This window comes from Saccopteryx leptura, chromosome 5 (assembly GCF_036850995.1).
Source record: "Saccopteryx leptura isolate mSacLep1 chromosome 5, mSacLep1_pri_phased_curated, whole genome shotgun sequence".
NCBI lineage: Eukaryota > Metazoa > Chordata > Mammalia > Chiroptera > Emballonuridae > Saccopteryx > Saccopteryx leptura.
In genome coordinates this window covers 118,989,372-119,004,495 of record NC_089507.1, presented here as the reverse complement: position 1 = coordinate 119,004,495, position 15,124 = coordinate 118,989,372, and the positions used below count along the sequence as shown (strand labels likewise).

The following is a 15,124-nucleotide window of genomic DNA, read 5'->3' as shown; positions in this document are numbered from 1 at the left end:
TCACCAGTCAGGGTACATATGAAAAGCAACCAAACGGAAAAACTAAGTGGAACAATGAGCTGATGCTTCTTTCTCTCAAATAAATAAAAAAAATTTTAAAAATTATTCTGCATCTACAACCTTAACAATATAACATATATTTAAAAATACGAGGATTTCTGAAGATCTTTGGTTAATACCCCAAACCAATGATTCTGGGATTATAGTTCTTATTTGTTTATTTCATATCATCAAAAGTTCACTCAAATGTAACGAATTAGGCCCTGGCCAGTTCAGTGGATAGAGCATCCCCCCAGCATACGGATGTCCCTGTTTGATTCTCGGTCAGGGCACATAAGAGAAGCAACCATCTGCTTCTTTCCCCCTCCTCTTTTTCTTTCTCTTCCCTTCTCAATCAGTAGCTCGATTGGCCCAAGGCTGCTGAGGATAGCTCAGATGACTGTTGGCCACAGGCACTGAGGATAGCTCAGTTGATTGCACAATCAGTCCCAAACAGAGTTGCCAGGTAGATCCTGGTCTGGGTGCATGTGGGAGTCTGTCTATCTCCCCTAAACTCACTTAAAAAATGTAAATAATTATAATGAATTTCCTTGACTATTGCTGCATCCTATACCAAGCACTAAGCTTTTCCTACAGTTTCTGGAGTGACTTACAGGGCTTCAAGACACAAAGGCTTTGTCCCAGCCATATCTTTTTGGAAGACTGATCTTATGATTTTAAACATGCTGGTTAGTCAGGGGTTGGGTAACAGATATTTCTAGGCCAGAATAACTAACCTAGTTGTAGAAAGGATGGCCAGTAGTTAAAATATCTATCCAGGGAGCAAAGTAAAATAAATTTATCAGGGTCAGTGTCTGTACCTGGGGGAATCGCATCTGGTCACCTAAAGGCAAGTGGGTAGGAATACTGTGATTTGGGCTCACGACTGACTCATATACTTATTTAAAACATTTATTGAGAATTTGTCATATGCCAGAAACTATGGTTAAGAAAATTAATAAGTCAGTTTCTACCACCACAGATCTCACTAGTGCAGACAAACCGTAAATAAATAAGTTATAATACATTATGATAGTACCATTATTTCCCCATGTCTAAGACATTCCCATGTATAAGACACATCTTAATTTTGAGGCCCAAAATTTGAGAAAAAAAAAAGTATAACATAAAGTTATTGAACTCAAGGTTTATTCATTATAAAATTCATACAACTCCTCCTCACTGTCAAAACTCCCATCCATTAGCTTGTCCTCATTTGTGTCTGATGATAAATCACTGTCTTCATATATTGCCTCATCCTCAGTACTATCTATGGCATTTGAAATGCCACACTTCTTAAATGACTTGACAACCAGTGTGTAGGACACACCCAAATTTTAGACTACAAATTTTTTGAAGAAGGGTGCGTCTTATACATGGGAAATATGATAATTGATGGGAACACCTACAACCTAGTAGTGAAGAAACAAAAAAGGATGAACTTTCTCAAGGATGGACAGTGGGGACAGGTCTCTAGAAATGAGAATGCTTTAGCAGAGAGATAATGTCTAAGCTTTTTCTCCCCAAAGATGTTTTTTCTTTTCTTTTTTCTTTTTTTCTTTTTTTTTTTTTTTTGTCTTTTTCCAAAGTTAGAAGCAGAGAGGCAGTCAGACAGAATCCCGCATGCGCCCACCTAGGATCCACCCGGCATGCCCACCAGGGGGCGATGCTTGGCACCTCTAGGGCATTGCTCCACTGCAATTGGAGCCATTCTAGCGCCTGAGGCAGAGGCCATGGAGCCATCCTCAGCGCCCAGGCCAACTTTGCTCCAGTGGAGCCTTGGCTGCGGTAGGGGAAGAGAGAGACAGAGAGGAAGGAGGGGGGAGCGGTGGAGAAGCAGATGGGCGCTTCTCCTGTGTGCACTGGCCGGGAATCAAACCCGGGACTCCTGCACGCCAGGCCAATGCTCTACCACTGAGCCAACCAGCCAGGGCCCCAAAGCTGGTTTTTAATGGATAAACCAATAAGATAAAAAAGAGGGATGAAGGTCATTTCAGAAAGGAGAACGGGAAATGCTTCCTCCAAGGAAATTCACAAGCTATTCCTAAATTAGAAAAGCTGTAGAAGACTTGAAGGCCTTAAGTTACATGTAAGACACTCAATTTTGCCAAAGGACAGAGGTTGAATTTGTGTGCAAATGCTACACTTAAATTGTAAGAATGTGTTTGTTTCTAGCCAAATAATTCAAAATCATGTGTTGATTAATACCACATGGCTCCCCAACCCATTCATATCTGGCCCATCTTAACAAAAGCCATCACCCCACACATACCCTTCTGGGCGCCCTGACATAACACAACAATACTCCTCTCCATGCTACTGTGGCTGCATCAGCTAGAACCTGCTGACATAACTGCCTACCCTGAGGTGGTACAGTTTTCCCAACCATCCTCTGGGTTCCTCCACCATCCCTGCACAGCTACACTACCCTAAATGGCCAGACCTGTCACCAATCCTTCTCCCCTACCTCTCCAAATGGATCCAAGAATGGCAGGAAGTAGTACAACAGATTGCTGTTGTTTTATTCATTTATACCGATGAGGTTGTTATTCAGCAAGTGATTGGAGGATAAAGAACCTACTTTCAGTTTTGTTTTGTTTTTTTGTTTTTTGTTTTTGTTTTTTTTCCTGTATTTTTCTGAAGCCGGAAACGGGGAGAGATAGTCAGACAGACTCCCGCATGCGCCCGACCGGGATCCACTCGGCACGCCCACCAGGGGCGATGCTCTGCCCCTCCGGGGCGTCACTCTGCCACGACCAGAGCCACTCTAGCGCCTGGGGCAGAGGCCAAGGAGCCATCCCCAGCGCCCGGGCCATCTTTGCTCCAATGGAGCCTTGGCTGTGGGAGGGGAAGAGAGAGACAGAGAGGAAGGAGGGGGAGGGGGGGGTAGAGAAGCAAATGGGCGCTTCTCCTATGTGCCCTGGCCGGGAATCGAACCCGGGTCCCCCGCACGCCAGGCCGACGCTCTACCGCTGAGCCAATCGGCCAGGGCCTTCAGTTTTATTTTAGAAGAAAATATAGTCCTCAGCCATGGGAAAACAAAAAATACAGGGTCAAGAAACAGGTTGAATGGTTAATGGGATGTTCTATGGAACCTGAAGATGAATGGAATGAAGAGAATGAAGAAGGACCCATCAAAGACATGGAGACACTAAGAAGAGCATGCCTTGTTGGAAGCCAAGAGACATGAAAGATTTCACAAAGAGGCAAATGAGGCAGGCAGAATTCTCAGAAAACTGACTCCAATGAGTCATGCCTTCGTATAATTCCCTTCTCTTCAGTGTGGAGGGGAGCTGTGAATATTATGAGATAGCATTCCCATTATAATGTTAAATTGTATGAAAAATATAGAGGGATTTTTCAAATGGAGTTAGGGTCCCTAATCAGTTGACTGTGTTTTTCAAAAGAGCTTATCCTGAGAAGGCTCAACTTAAATCACACAAAACTTTTGAAAGAGAGCTTAGGCCTCCCCTGCGCTTAGAAACTTGATGCAGCAGAGGCTCTCTCTTGCCTGTTGTCACTGAAGAATCGAATAACTATGTTATGAACTGCCTGTGGAAAGGGGCAGGCTCTCTGGAAGAGTAGAAAATGAATTGTCAATAATATGAATGAGCTTGGAAGAGGACCCTGAACTAAACATGAGAGTGCATATTAGCTAATACCTTGATTGCAACACTGAGCAAAGGACCAAGTTAAGCTGTGTCTGGACTGCTGACCCATAGAAATTGTGAGATGATAAAAGTGTGTTGTTTAAACCACTAAATTTGTGGTAATATGTTAAGCAGAAATATATGGGTAATCTCTTAAGCCAAGTCCCAACTAAGAGTAAAGAAGAACTGAGAGCCCTGGCCGGTTGGCTCAGTGGTAGAGCGTCGGCCTGGCGTGCAGAAGTCCCAGGTTCGATTCCCGGCCAAGGCACACAGGAGAAGCACCCATTTGCTTCTCCACCCCTCCCCCTCTCCTTCCTCTCTGTCTCTCTCTTCCCCTCTCGCAGCCAAGGCTCCAATGGAGCAAAGATGGCCCGGGCGCTGGGGATGGCTCCTTGGCTTCTGCCCCAGGCGCTAGAGTGGCTCTGGTCGCAGCAGAGCGACACCCCGGAGGGGCAGAGCATCGCCCCCTGGTGGGCAGAGCGTCGTCCCTGGTGGGCATGCCAGGTGGATCCCAGTTGGGCACATGCGGGAGTCTGTCTGACTGTCTCTCCCCGTCCCCAGCTTCAGAAAAATTAAAAAAAAAAAAAAGAACTGAGACTCAATCTTTAGGTTGTCAGGTCCCTGACACATGTGTCAGGATGTAAAAGGGGCTATATTTTCAGCAAAGATAATCAAAGTGGAAACCCCAGTAGCATAAATCAGAAACAAGAGGTGGTTGGGAAAAATTGTAGTTAACTGATAATAGGGTCTCATGGTTCATCCAGGGCATTCTAGATACTGACATTGGAACAGGCAGAAAAATTCCACACACCATTTAGTAGGCATGAGGCCAATATACTGTTTGCTTTGCTCGGACCTGATTAGCTGAACTAGAAGTATAAGTCATTTGATGGCAGCTATGCCTATCTTATTCACTGATTCTACAGTGTGTCGGTAAAGTCATGGTGCACTTTTGACCGGTCACAGGAAAGCAACAAAAGATGATAGAGGCCTGACCTGTGGTGGCGCAGTGGATAAAGCGTCGACCTGGAAATGCTGAGGTTGCCGGTTCGAAACCCTGGGCTTGCCTGGTCAAGGCACATATGGGAGTTGATGCTTCCACCTCCTCCCCCCTTCTCTCTCTTCTCTCTCACCTCTCCCTCGCTCTCCCTCTCTCTGTCCTCTCTAAAAATGAATAAAATTAAAAAAAGATACGACAAAAGACAATAGAAATGTGAAATCTGTACCAAATAAAAGAAAAACTCTCCCTGTTTCATACCTATTCAGTGCAGTTCGATGTGGGCTCACGCACAGTTTTTAGGACTCCTTAGGTAGCTATCCCATATAGCCTCTACAGACTCGTCACTGACCGATGACCTACCAGAACGGGGTTTCTCCACCAAACTGTCGGTTTCCTTCAACTGCTATCCCACCGAGTAATGTTATTCCTATGTGGTGGCGCTTCGTTATAAACACACCGATATTCACGTTGCACTTTGCTCATGGATTCGAATTTAGCGAGCCACAGAACACACTGAACTTTCCTCTGTACCATCTACAACTCGACTGGCATGGCCGTGGGCTGCTCCACTGTATACACGGTGTTAGGTCATTATCTGCGCATGTGCACATGCTGCCACATCATCCTACCGAAACTGGGAGGGTTTTCCTTTTATTTGGTGCAGATTTCACATTTCTACTGTCTTTTGTTGCTTTCCTGTGACCAGTCAAAAGTGCACCATGACTTTATGGACACACTGAGGCTCCCAGTCAGTACCTGGTACATTTTAAGCACTAAAACAATATTGCTGAATAAATGAACGAATGAACACGTGACTTTGATACTGGTCGAAGTGATGAGTACTTCAAAATAACTGAAATTATACGAGGGAAAATTAATACAACTTGACACCACTCTTTGTGATTCTTCGATAATATTCAATTTAACTATGGTTAAAGTATAAATAACTTCGGATGTTACTACAGAGACACTGACAAACAGGGATTCTTCATTTTATTGTGCTTTGCTTCACTGTGCTTTAGAGATACTGCCTTCTTTAATAAAATGTAGGCAACACCCTTCACAAGCATAAAAGACTATGACTCAGTTTATTGCAGTGGTTTGGAACCCAAGCTGCAGTGCCTCCCGGGCCTCCCGGGTATGCCTGTAGTCATCATCCAGCGAATCCACAATTATCTACTAAGTGCCTACTGTGTGCCAGAGGCTAGAACACTTCTCCTGCAATGTCCTTCTCACCGATGTCTGTATTCTATCTAGCTGTTCTCAGCCAATTTCCACACATCAGCCAGAGTAATCTTTTTAGGACAAATCATCTTATTTTATCTCCTTGTTCAACATCTTTTAGCACTTCCTTATTACACTGAGGATAAAAGCCAAAGGCAACTTGACTTTCAATAATCTGGCCTTTGCCTCTGTTTCCAGCTTTTCCCCTCACTGCTCATTTTATGACCTCAGAGCATTCTAGCATGTTACACCCCTGCCTGGAACATTCTGTCCTTGCCTACCTCCTACTCACTCATCCATCAGATCCCAGTTGAAATCTATACTTAAATGTCACTTCTTCAAAGGTCTCCCAATATAAATTACCCCTTCTACACAGCATTTATCACAAAGCTTGTAGCTATATCATATGATTACTTTTTATTATTTGTCTCCTCCATTACACTGGAAACTCTACTAGTTCAAGGGCTGTGTCTGTTTTCCTTGGAGAAGTATCATCAGTGCTAAGAACACTTGGTATATATTTGTTGAATACATACAAGTAAAGGCCTTGGACATTACCGACCAAAAATTATGAAAGCTACTGCCTACCAGCTAGAACCACAGAGCCCTACCCAGTAACATAATGTTACTCTAGAATGCAATTCTTAATCTCAGTTGAATGCAGAGGCAAGCAGCCAAGAACCTATCATCATCCCTACCACTCCACCATAAAACACAAGAAAATAAACATCAAACACCACCAGAACTAAAAACAAAGTACTTCTCCTTTTACCTTTTAAAATATTGTGGTGCTGTATGAATTTAAAAATTCTTAAGCATGCTACTTCTGGTGGTGACAGTGCACCAAGCACAAAGAAGACATTTCATGAGCAAACTAAATTGGCTTTCAAGAGCAAAATTCTTGGCTTTGGGTTCAAGATGGTGGATTAGGGATATCCTGAGCTCACTTCCTCTCACTGACATCAAAACCACAACTGCATATACAACTACAATGATCTCTGAGGATGACATGAAGGCTAGCAGAACACATTTTCTACGACAGGTCTAAAGAAAAAGCTGCACCAAAGTGAGTAGAAGAGGCAGAGACTCAGTCGAGTAGGACCTACCCCACAATCCCTGTGAGGTGACTCACAAGTGGGAAGGATATCACAGTTGCAGAGGTTTCCTTCCCCACAAAGAATAAGGGCTCCGAGCCTGAGCCTAGGGACCTCCATCAGGAAGAAAAGCCCATAACATCTGCCTCTGAAAACCAGTGAGGGTTACATCTAGGAGAGCCAAAAGGTTACAGGAAACCAAGGTTCACCGTTTCCAAGTCCCAACACAGAGGCAGCATTTTGAAAAGCACTGGGTCACCTGTGAAGGTGATATATTAAGTAATCTTAGGGCATATTTTGAAGGAACAGGGATCTGTTAGAACTTACTCCAGAGTCAGAAGGGATGGTGGGCACCATTTTATTCTCTTCTTCCACCTACTTGGTCTGATATGGCAGGTGCCATTTTTCAAACTCTCCATTAACCTCAGTAACACTATTCACTCCACCCTAGTGTTACCTTGAGGACCCACCCAGCTGGCACCTCTCCCAAGCAGCTCCTGTCCTTCCACACCCAATGGGTAGCCTCAATTAGCACCAGCACACAGCAGTGTGTCTGCGACTTCAAGGCTGGGCCTCGCAGCCTCCCACACCAAAGGCCTGCCCTACACACCAGTGCGCGCTCAACAGTTATGGCCAGGCCTCACAACCAGCTGGGCCAGGGACCAGCCCTGCTTGCCAGTGTATTCTTAGCAGTTGTGGCCCAACCACAGCAGGAGGCCACATTATTCCACACAAGGATTATCCCTAGAGCACTTGGCTCTGGTGACAAGGGAGGATCCCAGTACTGGGCCCCACAGGACACCTTCTAAATAAGGCTACTTTTTCAAGACCAGGAGACCTACCGTATTTTTCGCTCCATAAGACGTACCTGACCATAGACACGCCTAGGGTTTTAAGGAGAAAAATAAGAAAAAAAATATTCTGAACCAAATGGTGTGTTAAAATATTTAATAAAATATACCACAATAATACTGCATTTCAACAGTGTAAACTCAACAGCAGTATTAACAACCATTAGCACTGTTATTAACAAATGAGAAGAGACTTTAATGTTCAAATACTCTTCTAGTTGTCCAGGAACCTCAGGAATTCATCATCACTAGTGTCAGAATTCAAGAAGCTCAGTTGCTCACAATCTCTGGTATCACTTTCTCCGCTATTTTCATATATGATACCATCTTCAGTGCCATCTAAGGCATTGCTAATGCCACATTTTTTGAATGACCATACCACGGCTTCTTCTTCACTGACTGCCATGATGTTTTCACCCATTCACAAACTTGGGTGATAGTGGGCCTCTTCATTCTCCAGTTGGTGTCAGATCATGCTTATCAGCAGCCATCCATTTGTTCCACTCTTCTCGCATAAAGACTTTAAACGGTTTGTTGATGGAAATGTCGAGAGGTTGCAACTGGCTGGTACGACCCCCAGGAATTACAGCTAGATGAGTCTTCACCTCTTTAAAGTTTTTTTTGTGGTTTCGCTAATATGTGCTCTAAACTGGTCAAGCACTAATAGGGCAGCAAGTGATGTCAGCACTTCACACAGAGCTCAGCAGCTGCAGTGCAGCCCTCCACCGCTGCAGCTCGCCTCTCACGTCTGCCCTCATGATGCCAGATGAATGCTCCCACATGATGTCGCTCGCCTTCCCTTCTGTGCTGCATGCAACTGTGGAAACTGGAACCAGGAGATTACTCAGCAGATGTCAGGGTTCCACATGCTGCTCTGGCGGGTATGATTACACTCCAGCTGGCACTCATTCTACATATGTTTACTGGCACAGTGCCCCACAGCAGCTAAAAAAAAATGAACATTTGCTCCATAAGATGCAAGGGCATTTTCCCCTTCACTTTTGGGGGGAAAAGTGTGTCTTATGGAGTGAAAAATATGGTAGCTAATTTACCTAATACATAGAAACAAACAGGCAAAATGAGAAGACAAAAGAATATGTCCCCAACAACACCACTACCACAAAACCTCAGAAAAAGACCTAAACAAAATGGAGGTAAGCTGTCTATTAGACAGATAGTTCAAAGTAATAGTAATAAGGATGATCATCAAACCCTGCAGACAAGTAGAGAACTTCAACAAAGATAAAAACTGTAAAAAGAATATTAGAACTAAAGAATATGACAACTGAAATTAAAAAAAAAAATACACTAGAGGGAATCAACAGCACTTCAGGTGATACAGAAGAATGGATCAGAAATCAGAAAGACAGGATAGTGTAATCAGTGTTTTTCAACCACCAGTCCATGGACCAGCCTGCCAGAAATTTCTTACTGGTCCATGAAAAAGTTAACCACATGATGTTATATGAAGATTATAGACCCAATGGTCCTAGTCAAATTCACTTATGCTTAGGGCAATTTCTGCTTTAGCAGTCCCTGAAGTAATTCTCCTATTTTCACCAGTCCCCAAGTGTAAAAAGGTTGAAAGCTACTAGTGGGCCCTGACTGGCTGGCTCAGTCATAGAGCATCAGCCCGGTGAGTGGATGTCCCAGGTTTGATTCCTGGTAAAGGCACACAGGAGAAGCGTCCATCTGCTTTTTCACCCCTCCCCCTCTCACTTCTCTCTCTCTCTCTCGCTCTCTCCCTCTCTCTCTCTTTCTCCTCTCCTCTCCTCCGCAGCCATGGCTCAATTGAAGAGAGTTGGCCCCGGGTGCTGAGGATGGCTCCATGGCCTCAGCATCAGGCGCTAAAAAATGGTTCTTGTTGCAACAGAGCTCTGCCCATATGGGCAGAGCATCACCTCCTAGTGGGCTTGCCTGGTGGATCCCAGTCGGGGTGCATGTGGGCATCTGTCTTTGCCTACCCTTCTCTCACTAAATTAAGAAAAAAGAAAGAAAACCGCTAGCATAAATCACCCAACTAGAAGATGTGTCATACACACACACACATATACAAAAGAAAAAGAAGAATTTGGCTTTGGCCCCAAAATTCAGTTGGTTGGAGCATTGTCCTGATAAAACCAAGGTTGTGGGTTCCATATCTGGTCAGGGTACACACAAGAATCTACCAACGAATGCATAAATAAGTGGGACAATAAGTCAATGTCTCTCTGTCTCTCTCAAATCAATAAAAAAGGAGTTAAAAAAGAATGAGGATAGCAAAGGGACCTCTGGGATAATATCAAGGCATACTAACATTCATATCATAGGGGTCTCAAAAGAAGAAGAGAGAGAAAGGGACAGCAAACTATTTGAAGAAATACAGTAATGGCTAGAAATCTCCTTAACTTGAAAAGGAAACAGATATCCAAGACAATAAGCACAGAGGCTCCCAAACAAGATGAACCCAAAGATACCTGAATCAAGACACATTATTATTAAAAGGTTAAAATTAAAGATAAAAAGAGAATTATCTTAAAAGTGGCAAGAGCATAACAACTAATTACATACATGGGAATACTCATAACACTATCAGCTATTTTTTCCACAGAAACTTTGCTGGCCAGAAGGGAGTGCATGATGAAAGGGAAAACCTACAACCAAGATCACTCTATCAGGCAAGGTTATCATTCAGAATTGAAGAAGAGAAAAAGTTTCCCAGACAAGGAAAAGCTAAAGGAGTTCGTCCCCACTAAACTGACATTACAAGAAACGTTAAAAGAAATTCTTTAAGTAGAAAAAAAACAAAACTAGAAATGATCAATATATATTTTTAAAAATATCTCACTAGTAAAGGTGAACACAAAGGTTGTAGATCGACCTCTTAGAAAGCCTGTATGAAAACATTTAAAATGGCAATATATACATACCTATCATTATTTTAAATGTAACTGGATTAAGTGTTCCATTCAAAACATATAGGGTGGCTGAATAGATTAAAACACAAGACATCCACACATGCTGGCTACAAGAGACTTCACTAAAGAAACAGTTTGAGGGTAGGGGCACAAAGAAAACCAGATAGAAGGTGACGGAGGACGATTTGACTTTGAGTGAGGGGTATGCAGCATAATCAAAGGTCAAAATAATCTGGAGATGTTTTCATGGAACGTATGTACCCTGATTTATCCATGTCACTGCATTAAAATTAATAAAAATAAGATAAAAAAAAAGAAACAGTTTGAAAGTGAATGGGTGGAAAAAGATATTGCATGCAAATGGAAATGAAAAGAAAGCTGGGGTAGCAATACTTAGACCAAATAGACTTTAAAACAAAGACTTTAACAAAAACAAGAGTATGGAGTAATAAAAAAGGGGTTATCCAACAAAAGGATATAACACTTGTAAGCATCTATGCACCAACAAAGGAAACCTAAGTATATACAGAAAATATAAACAGATACAAAGGGGAGGCTGACAGTAATATAATAATAGTGGAGGACTTAAACACCCACTTTCATCAATGGATAAATCATTCAGAAAAAATCAACTTTGAAATACTGTCCTTATATATGACACGTCAGACTAGATGGACTTTATAGATAAGTACAGAATATTAAATCCCCAAACAGTAGAATATACATTCTGTTTAAGTGCACATATACGTTCTCCATGATAAGTCACATGGTAGGCCACAAAACAAGTCAAGAAGACTAAAATCATATCAAGCATTTTTCCAACCACACTAAAATTAATTGTAAGAGAAAAACTGGAAAGAATATGTGTGAAAGCTCAACAACATGCTACCAAACAACCAATGAGTCAATGAAAAATCAAAGAGGATATCAAAAAATACCTTGAGACAAATGAAAATGAAAACATTACAAAATCTATGGGAAAGTTTATAGCAATACAGGCCTATCCAAGAAACAAAAAAGTCTCAAATAAAGGAAGTACAAAAATAAAAACAAACATAGCCCAAAGTTAGCAAAAGAAGAGAGTAATAAATAGAAGAGGTAAATGAAATTGAAGGTGAAGACCTCACTCACCCTGATTTTAAATTATACTGCAAAGCTATAGTAATCAAAACAGTATGGCATGAACATGAACACGAACACAAACACACAGGTCGATGGAACAGACAAAGAGTGTATAAATAAACCTATGCTTATATAAACAAAGGATACATTAACATGCAATGGAGAAAAGTATTTAATAAATGAAGAGAAAGCTGTTCAGTTACATGCAAAAAAGTTAAACTAGCTCACTTTCTTATGTCATATATAAAAATAAACTCAAAATGAATCAAAGACTTAAATTTAAGACTTAAAATCATAAAACTCCTAGAAGAAAACACAGACAGAAAACTTTGACAGGGTCTTAGAATATATTTTTGAATGTGGATCCTTGGACAAGGGCTACAAAATAAAAAAGAAACAAATGGAACTACATTAAACCAAAAAACGTTTGCATAGTGAAAGAAACCATCAACAGAATGAAAAGGCAAACTACTGAATGAATGAAGATATTTGCAAATAATGTATCTGATCAGGGGCTGATATCCAAAATATTTAAAGAACTTAATAAAACTCAGCATAAAATAAATGAGCAGAAGACCTGAATAGACATTTCTTCAAAGACATACAAATGCATGACAGATACTCAACATCACTAATCAGCAGGAAAATGCAAGTAAAAACCACAATGAGGTGACATCTCACACCTGTCAGAATGGCTGCTATTGAAAAGACGTAGAAACAACAAGTGCTGGCAAGGATGTTGATGCAAGGGAACTCTTGTGTTCTGTCGGCAGGATTATAAATTAGTGCAGCCACTGTAGAAAACAGTGTGGAGGTGCCACAAAAATTAAAAATAGAACTATCATATAATTCAGCTATTTCAGTTCTGAGCATTTATGTGAAGAAAACAATAGCAATTGATTCAAAGAGATAAATGCATCCTATGTTCACTGCAGCATTATTTACATTAGCCAAGATATGAAAGCAACCTAGGTGTTGGATAGGTGAATGGATAAAGTAGATGTGGCATGTGTATATATACACACATGTATGTGTATGTGTGTTTAATAATATATTACTCAGCCATATAAAAAAGAATAAAATCTTGCCATTTGCAAAAACATGGATGAGCTAAGTGAAATAAGTCAGAGAAAGAAAAATAACATATTTCACTTATACGTAAAATCTAAAAGACTATAAACAAATGAACAAACTAAACTAACAGACACAGAGCTACAGAGTGCAAACTGATAGCTGCCATTGGGTTGGATGATGAGGAGAGGGGCAAAGAGTTGAAGAGGTATAAACTTATAACATGAAAAAGTCACAGGATATAATGTACTGCATAGGCCCTAGGAATAGTTAATAATATTGCATAACTTTATATTTTAGTTACTAGACTTCTTGTGGTGATTATTTCATAAGGTATATATTATAAATGTTGTACATCTGAAACTAATATAATACTGCATGACGCTATACATAAAAAGAGCTTTACATTCTAGAATAAAAATAAAAAATTCCACTGCTAGGAAAACAAAAGTTTTTAAATCACTGTTTTAAGGGATCTAAAATGTTTTTTAAATATTTTAATAGTGAAAAAGTACAGAGTAACATTAAAAAAATATCTAATTAGTAAAAAGTATGAAAAATAATCTAAACTGGGCTCAGATAAATTCTGACAATAAAATATAATCAGGTCACTTTTCTTTAGCTTAAAACCTTTCAGTGACTTCCCATTATCCCCATGATAAGAATTTCATGTCCTAACAGGACCTGTACAGCCCTGACTATCCCCTCCTAATCAATAACCTCCAACCAAACTTTTGTTCTGGCCTTACAAAACTACTTTCCCCAACTTGCCTTTTCTTCTTTTTGCCACTGTGCCTTTGTCTCTTTCAGGATGACCTCTACTTGTGTCAGTTTAGCCATACCTTCTTCTCAGAGGTATAGTAGTTCCAGAATTTCTATAGGGAAAGGCTTAGGGAAGACATTCTGGAAGGAGAAGATGCTGGGGGTTTGTCTTACAGCTCTATTTGCATGACAAAACCACACTGCTGCTTTGATCATACAATTTATTTGGTGTTGTTTGAAATATTAAAGAGGATCATCAGAGACTAAAATTGGTGCTAACACTGCTTCCATTGGAAAAGTTTGCTTGATAGCCCCAGAACTAGGTACCACATACTATTGTCTATTTACATATATTACAAAACTTACATTGTATTGGGCTTGTCTGTTCACATATCACTTCCACAAGCCTACTAGCAGGCTGAAAGCACAGACTATCTTTCATGGCTGTAGTCCTAGAATCCTATGTCCTGGCACACAATAATTTTTTTATTTTTTTACTAAATAAATGTATGAAAACCTATGATGTAGAAGATACCATATGAGGTGTTCAGAGTGGGGGGATATAGTTACTACCTAGTTAAAAATATAAAACATAAAATATTACAATAGCTTCAAATAGATGAAACATAAGCAAATATAAAATAGCAAAAACTAAAAAAATCTATTAACCAGCATTCCCATATGTCTACACTTTTAAGTGAAATGCCTTCTATATCATCAAGGAAACATTAACTACATTATAGTACATTTTCTTGTGATGGGTATTTAACTGAATAAAGTGCTTAGTATTGTTAACTTATGAGTAGTATGTGATAGGCCACCAATTAACTAGAATACTCAATTTCCTGATGATGCTTTTAGGACCCAGAAATAAGGAATAATCTAGATTAGACAACTAAATCAACTGAAACCTCACACCTCACAAGGTACTCTTGGCTGTGTTTTTAAAATTTTAAGGAGTATATTATCTGTGAAGAGAAAATACAAGGTGTCAGGACAAGAAGTGGGAACAGGAACATACTCTGCTAAAAATACATATTACCATAAAGAAACTGTTAAACAGTCATTTTTTATTCCTTCTGTTAATTTTGGGTGTAGAGTATTCTGGTTTATCTAGGTTCTTGAATTGTAAATGTAGATTATTTAATTGAGGGCTTTCTTTTTTAAAATGCAGGCATTTACTGCTATAAATTTTCCTCATAGTATTGCTTTTACAGCATATTGTAAGTTTTAGTAACTTGTTCTTTTCATTTTCATTTTTCTAAAGATAAATTCAAAAATTCCCTTTTGATCCCTTTCACTCAATAGTTGTTCAAGAGTGTGCTGCTTAGTTTCCACTTGTTTGTGAATGTTCCTGTTTTCTTTCTCTTGATTTTTTTGTTTCATTCTACTATGGTCTGAGAAGATATTTGAT

At 40.3% G+C, this 15,124-nt stretch overlaps 1 protein-coding gene across 3 annotated transcripts in view; it reads right to left on the bottom strand.

The window, feature by feature from the left end:
- Positions 1-15,124, bottom strand: part of ZEB1 (zinc finger E-box binding homeobox 1) — a 209,868-nt gene that overhangs the window by 98,446 nt on the left and 96,298 nt on the right. The window lies entirely within an intron of this gene.